Genomic DNA, 6,181 nt, shown 5'->3' with positions numbered 1-6,181 from the left:
ATTTCCCCGAAGGGACAGACACAGGAACGAAGAAGGACACATGCCGGCCAGCCTAAGTGTTCCAGAGCAGTAGCAAGCTACCATGGCTCAGCGGTAACACTAGGAGACATTTCCCGGTAAGAGAGGCTACTAAAGATAAACAACTAGATAGTCAGATCCCACACATACCAAGCATTTCAATCATACACACAATATGCTCGATATGTGCAAATACAACGAAGCATCACAACATGACTCTATGACACAAGTACTTTATTTAAGGCTCAGAGAGCCATACATATCATACACACAGGTACGGGTCTCTCGACCCCACATACAAATCATACAGTCATACAAGCCAACAGCGGAAGTACTTTGTCTGGGTACAGACAACTAGTAAAATAAAAGAGGCTTGGAAAGCCTAGCTATACTACGTGGTCCATCACAAGCTCAGGGTCACCACCTGGGTCTTTAGCCTACTCGTTGATGTCAACGTCTACATAGAACCCATCAGAAGGGGTTGCAGCGTCTTCTGTAAAAATGTAGATCATAGCAACATGAGTACAAAGGTACTCAGCAAGACTTACATCAGATCCTACATACATGCAGAGTATCAAGAAGGGTTGGTGGAGTTATTGCAGCAAGCTAGCTTTGACTCTTGGCTAGACTATCCTACGATACTCCAACTTGAAATGTTTTGCGCACACGAGTCCACTACTCACCACTTCAATACACTACCGAGGATCCACCTCCGTCTTCCTACGGAAGAGCCATCCTCGGCACTCACACTTATCTTGAGGCTTTTAGTAGTTTCCATTTACTTGTCTATGAACTGTATAGGCAACCAAGTAGTCCTTTACCGCGGACGCGGCTATTCGAATAGATCATGTTATCCCTGCAGGGGTGTACTTCTTCATACATGTTTCCACCACTTAGCGTCTGCACACGACATGTGCTCGGCAGACTTCAAGCGAAAGCCGACGTGGGTGTAGACCACGACCTACCTAAACACTTAAGCCTCTAGTCCAGGTTTATCGCCTATTCAGGTTCCATCCGCAGGGAGTCCGGCCGAGGTTTCCCATACGGCCCCGAACGATGTGAACAGGGTTCCCGGGATACCTAACGGGTATTCGGTACACCGTGCCACGTACCTACCGCATCACAGCCCACCCCTACGGTCAGCGCTGTGCACGGCCTCCAGTAGGCTACAAACACCAGAAACTACTTGCAACTCCTGGACAGAGAGCTAGGGTGAATAAGAAGTCGAGCGGGGTCATATTTCAGGGCCCAATGCATGGTAGTAGCTGTATCTTAAATCACACATACAGATCTCAGTGCTTAAGGTCGGCTTCAATGAAACAACCCACCATGTACTCCTACATGGCCTCTCATCGATACCTTTACCAAATCGTGTTCACCACACCTCTCTCATTACCGACATAATCATTTCACTCTAGCCCATCACCCAGATGAACCAGACCTGACACAACTCTAAGCATAGCAGGCATAGCAAGGTAGGAACAACACATACATAAGGCTCAATCAACTCCTACACATGCTAGTGGGTTTCATCTAGTTACTGTGGCAATGACAGGTCATGCAGAGGAAATGGGTTCAACTACCGCAGCACACAGCAGTTTGAATCGCGTTGTCTTAATGCAGTAAAAGAGAGCAGGAGCGAGAACATGGGATTGTATCGATATGATCAAATGGTTGGTTGCTTGCCTGATGGTTCGATGCACGGATACGGTTCTTCGTTAGGGTAATCACGGTACTCCTCGGGAACAGATCCTGTCGCAAAGGACATCGATATACAAGCATCACCAAACAATGTGCAACAATATGATGCATGCATGAAACATGGCAATATGAGTGTGTTGGGCTAATGCAACTAAAGCCAGAAGTGTTTGAACAAATTTGAATCAAAGATTCAAATTCCAAATTCAAATATGGCCTTTTAAAGTGCCTTTTCTTGTTCTGCTTAAAACATCAAGTTAACTTGTTTGATCATGCATGAAAATAGTACAGATGGATAGATTGGATTTTTCTGATCATTTTTCATATATAATTTGTCCAATTTGGAGTTACAGAATAAAAGTTATGAATTTTTGAAGTTTAATTAATATTCTGGAATTTCCTGATTTAATTTAAATCCAGAAATTCAATTACTGCGTCAGCCTGACGTCACAGTGGCATCAGCAGGTCAACAGGGCTGGCTCGGGTCAAACCTGACGTGTGGGGTCCACACGTCAGTGACACAGGGGCTAATCCCGCGTTGACCCGGGCTGGTTAGCTTTGACTAGGCCCTGGGCCCACTTGTCAGCGTCAGTAGGTGGGGGGTTAGTGACTAATTAACTAAGCCACGTCAGCCCGCCGGAGTTCTGGCCGGCGGCGACCATTAGCGCGGCGGCGAGAGTGGTTTTGGTCGTTTCGGCCACCAAATGGACCGCGGAGGCCACCGGAGTGGAGCTGAGGACAACCCGCATCTCTTGGCGGAGCCCGTTGGGGTCGGGGTGGCCGGAGTCGACGGCGGTGAGCTCGGCTGCGGCCGCCGGGGTTCGGTCGTGCACGGGAACGGTGCTGGAGCTCGAAGTCGAGCAAAACGAGGTGCTAGGGATGCTCTACGGGATCTTGCGAACTTGTTGGACTCGCCGGGGTGACCAAATGGTCACCGGAGCTGCGTCGACGGCGAGCTCGGCGACGGCGGAGGTTCGGCCGTGGTGGGAAGGAGGCTACGGTGAGGGAACGAGGGGGAGAAGAGGGGGAAACGGTGGCGTAGCTCACCGCGGTTGCAGTGGGCGTCGAAGCGGGCCCGGGGACGCGCTGGAGACGGCGAATTCGACGGCGACGGTGGTCGGAGCCCGAAGAGGGGAACGGCGACGTGGCGGCGATGCAGGGCTTCCGGGGAGCTGTGGAGCGGTGGGGAGGAAGAGGGAGTCGAGGCGGAGCTCCTGAGCTAGTCGGGGAAGCGAGGGGTGGTCGGAGACGGTGGCTATGGCGAACGGCGGCGACGGTGGTGTTCGGTCGGGCGGGAGAGAGAGCGAGGGAGAGCCGGGGAGAGTGAAAGGGGTGTCGGCGAGGTCGGGGCGACGACCAGAAGACGATCCACGCGGCGCAACGGCGACCAGGGCGATGCAGAGAGGCTGGGTGGTGCGTGGCGAGCTCGGGCGCGCCATGCTCACCTCCCTGCCTGCTCTGGCAAGGGGAAGCAGCTGGCTGGCACGGGCCAGCACAGTGCTGGGCCGGCTGGGCTGGGCAGGTAGGTCCAGGTAAGTCTACTCCTTTTATTTATCTTTCTGTTTTCTGTTTTTATTTAATATATCTGCAACTTTGTTGAATTAAATAAAATACCTAGGCAACTCCAAAAATCACCAAACTACTCCTGGTCCATAGTTGGATTATTTCCAGCATGAAACATTTTAGTTTGGAGATATTTGAGCATTTAAATATTTTATATAATTTTAAATGCCCAAATTCAAATATTTATGATTTAATTCAAAAACCCTAAGATGGCCTAGAAAAATGTGCACCACTTTTGGCAGAGGTTCTGAACCAAGGCAAAAATGATGGGCATTTTAGAAGGGCATTTCAGGTTCATTGAAAAATTATTTTAGTAACCCTAGTTGGTTTCAGAGGGGACTGGGGGTTCTGTCATCCCCATTTCAAGTTTCTGATGAAAGAGTAAACATGATGCAACACTCTAATGCATGACTAGCTAGGGTGTGACACCCGGGGGCCATAGGTTTCACTAGTGGCTTCTCTCAAGATAGCATGTATTACGGTGGGTGAACAAATTACTGTCGAGCAATTGATAGAAACACGCATAGTTATGATGATATCTAGGCATGATAATGAACATAGGCATCATGTCCGTGTCAAGTAGACCGAAATGATCCTGCATCTACTACTATTACTCCACACATCGACCGCTATCGAGCATGCATCTAGAGTATTAAGTTCATAAGAACAGAGTAACGCATTAGTCAAGATGACATGATGTAGAGGGATAAACTCAAGCAATATGATGAAAACCCCATCTTTTTATCCTCGATGGCAACAATACAATACGTGCCTTGCTGCCCCTACTATCACTGGGAAAGGACACCGCAAGATTGAACCCAAATCTAAGCACTTCTCCCATTGCAAAAAAAAGATCACTCTAGTAGGCCAAACCAAACTGATAATTCAAAGAGACTTGCAAAGATATCAAATCATGCATATAAGAATTCAGAGAATAATAAAAAATTGTTCATAGATAATCTTAATCATAAACCCACAATTCATCGAATCTCGGCAAACACACCGCAAAAAGAATTACATCGAATAGATCTCCAAGAACATCAAGGAGAACTTTGTATTGAGATCCAAAGAGAGAAGAATCCATCTAGCTAATAACTATAGACCCGAAGGTCTGTAGTAAACTACTCACACATCATCGGAGAGGCTATGGTGTTGATGTAGATGCCCTCCGTGATCGAATCCCCCTTCGGCAGATTGCCGAAAAAGGTCTCCAGATGGGATCTCACGAGTACAGAAGGTTGCGGCGGTGGAAAAGTGGTTTCGTGGCTCCCCTGGATGTTGTCAGGGTATAAGAGTATATATGCGAAGAAAGTAGGTCGATGGAGCTACGAGGGGCCCATGAGGGTGGGGAGCGCGCCTGCCCCCTGGGTGCGCCGCCCTACCTCGTGACCGCCTCGTTGCTTCCTTGACCTCCACTCCAAGTCTCCTGGATTGCGTTTGTTCTCAAAAAGTTCCTCGCAAAAGTTTCATTCCGTTTGATATTCCTTTTCTGCGAAACACTGAAATAGGCAAAAAATCAGCAACTGGCACTGGGCCTCCAGGTAATAGGTTAGTCCCAAAAATAATATAAAACTGCATATTAGAGCCCATTAAACATCCAAAATAGATAATATAATAGCATAGAACAATCAAAAATTATAGATACGTTGGAGACATACCAGCATCCACAAGCTTAATTCCTGCTTGTCCTTGAGTAGGTAAATGATAAAAACAAAATTTCTGATGTGGAATACTACCTAACATAATTTTCAATGTAAATTTCTTTATTGTGGCATGAATATTCTGATCCGAAAGATTCAAGACAAAAGTTTAATATTGACATAAAAATAATAATACTTCAAGCATATTAACAAAGTAATCATGTCTTCTCAAAATAACATGGCCAGAGAAAGTTATCCCTACAAAATCATATAGTCTGGCTATGCTCTATCTTCATCACACAAAATATTTAAATCATGCACAACCCCGATAACAATCCAAGCAATTGTTTCATACTTTTGATGTTCTCAAACTTTTTCAACTTTCACGCAAGACATGAGCGTGAGCCATGGACATATCACTATAGGTGGAATATAATGGTGGTTGTGGAGAAGACAAAAAGGAGAAGATAGTCTCACATCAACTAGGCGTATCAACGGGCTATGGAGATGCCCATCACTAGATATCAATGTGAGCGAGTAGGGATTGCCATGCAACGGATGCACTAGAGATATAAGTGTATGAAAGCTCAACAAAAGAAACTAAGTGGGTGTGCATCCAACTCACTTGCTCACGAAGACCTAGGGCATTTTGAGGAAGCCCATCATTGGAATATACAAGCCAAGTTCTATAATGAAAAATTCCCACTAGTATATGAAAGTGACAAAATAGGAGACTTTCTATCATGAAGATCATGGTGCTACTTTGAAGCACAAGTGTGAAAAAAGGATAGTAGCATTGCCCCTTCTCTCTCTTTCTCTCATCTTTTTATTTGGGCCTTTTTTCTCTTTTTATGGCCTCTTTTTTCGTATGGAATCTCATCCCGACTTGTGGGGGAATCATAGTCTCCATCATCCTTTGCTCACTGGGACAATGCTCTAATAATGATGGTCATCACACTTTTATTTGCTTACAACTCAAGAATTACAACTCGATACTTAGAACAAAATATGACTCTATGTGAATGCCTCTGGCGGTGTACCGGGATAATGAATCAAGAGTGACATGTATGAAAGAATTATGAACGATGGTTTTGCCACAATTACGATGTCAACTACATGATCATGCAAAGCAATATGACAATGATGAAGCGTGTCATAATAAACGGAACGGTGGAAAGTTGCATGGCAATATATCGCAGAATGGCTATGGAAATGCCATAATACGTAGGTATGGTGGCTATTTTGAGGAAGGTATATGGTGG

The sequence above is a fragment of the Triticum aestivum genome, chromosome 6A (genome assembly GCF_018294505.1).
Source record: "Triticum aestivum cultivar Chinese Spring chromosome 6A, IWGSC CS RefSeq v2.1, whole genome shotgun sequence".
In the NCBI taxonomy this organism is placed as follows: Eukaryota; Viridiplantae; Streptophyta; class Magnoliopsida; order Poales; family Poaceae; genus Triticum; species Triticum aestivum.
The sequence above is the reverse complement of the archived record's forward strand: the minus strand, read 5'-3'. Positions refer to the sequence as shown.